This window comes from Acyrthosiphon pisum, chromosome A3 (genome assembly GCF_005508785.2).
Source record: "Acyrthosiphon pisum isolate AL4f chromosome A3, pea_aphid_22Mar2018_4r6ur, whole genome shotgun sequence".
In the NCBI taxonomy this organism is placed as follows: Eukaryota; Metazoa; Arthropoda; class Insecta; order Hemiptera; family Aphididae; genus Acyrthosiphon; species Acyrthosiphon pisum.
Window position 1 is genome coordinate 9782284 of NC_042496.1, and position 1906 is coordinate 9784189.

Genomic DNA, 1906 nt, shown 5'->3' on the forward strand with positions numbered 1-1906 from the left:
TATGAAACGGACTTTCTTGTAATATAAAAATCAAAATATTATGTACATAAATATGTAATTATTTTTATCAAAATATGTAAAAAAAATTAAGTCGCTCTGCTCTACAGTAGGTTACAAGTGGGTCAATGTAATGGATGGTGTTAAATTTGAATTCAATGATATAATATAATCATTGTACAAGAAAAACGATTCTGAGCGAAAACGATCAGTCAGCCTATGATATTACTAAGTATATTTGATGATATTATTGTGAATAAAGTAATTTATATATTTACCGATTTACGTGGACCCTTGTTTTAAGTTTTCAATCCTTAGCTATAAAAGTTGAACATTTTATAAATTTTTAACTACAAAATAAATATTAAACTTTAAATATATGATACATTTTGTCAAAATTTGAACTTTAAATGCTTATAAAAAAAAAGTGCCTATGTATTTTTAATATTTTTCAACTGCTATTGTTACAATAATATATCAGGAGCCTTGCATTAAATTTTCACGCTTTTTTACCCAACAAATAAAATTTTATTGATATTTATAGAAAAGAAAAACTAAGAAAATTGAAAACTGAAAATATCCGTAAAAAGCTCAAAAAGAGTCAAAATATTTTCAAATTTTTATGATGTAGAGAAAATGAAAATATAAACATTCAATAAAATGTTCATGTATTTACTGTTATTTGTTTTTGAATAACAATAAAATAACAAAACCACTACATGTGAAATCGAATGAATATCCAATATTGTAAAATTATGAACCTCAAACGCTCATAACAATTTAATTTGATTTGCTTGTAGACATTTTTTTTTGTTGATAAAGGTAGATAAACTTATGAGTAATCTTGTATTACATTCTCATATCTTAGATTTAAAAAGAAAAATTTTTATGAACTCAAAATAATTTGCTAATTTTCGTGAATTTTCCGTGTTATGACAAGATTTGAACTTTAAATGCTTATAAATAAAAACTGTGACTAAGGATTTTTTATATTTTTCAAAAGTCATTGTAACAATATAGTAGGAGCTTTGTATTAAATTTTCAAGCTTTTTTACCCAATAGGTAAATAAAGTTTTATTGACATTCGTAGAAAAAAAAGAATAATAAAATTGGAAACAGAAAATGTTCCCAAACAGTTCAAAACAAATCTAAATATTTTGAAAATTTTATCGTGTATAGAAAATACAAATATAATTAACCAGTGAAAATTTCATTTATTTTAGACCAAAAATCAAAATTGATTTTGTGGAAAACCGATTTTGCGTAAAAATTCCCGTTTTTCCTTAAGTTTTATGTTGTTTTTCTCGTAGATTTTGAAAACTGTTGGGAATTTTAAATTTTGACCTTCCTAATACACCAACAATATTCACTTTCCCATTGAACAAGATAGGTACTGAAATTGAATATCAAAGCATTATTTCGACTACTTATCGTACAAAAAAAAAATAAATTAAAAAAAAACACACATCGTTGTAAAATCAATACATTCATCGTTTCACTCAGAATCTAAAATTGAAACATAAGGTATTAAAGAAATTATAAATTTACAGTATGTAACTAAAAATAACTTAATATTTAACAACAATTTTGAATGCACCCCCAATCATTATCCCTTATAACTTTTGAAGGGTTGCAGCACAAACGATGAAACTCAAGCACAATCCAGCATAAACGTAGCACAAACGAAAGCTCTTGGTTTGAATTCAAAATTCGGAAGTGGGGGTGCCAGGGAAATGCACCTATTATTGATACGAGTTACATAGCATAGCTGCTACAAGTAGGACAAAATATAGATTATTAACTAGATAAGTATAGGTAGGTAACTAAGCAATGTTCTTACTATGAAAATATAAATTGGTGTAATAAAAATAATGTTTATTGTGAAAATGTCTACATATGCTTTTTAAAT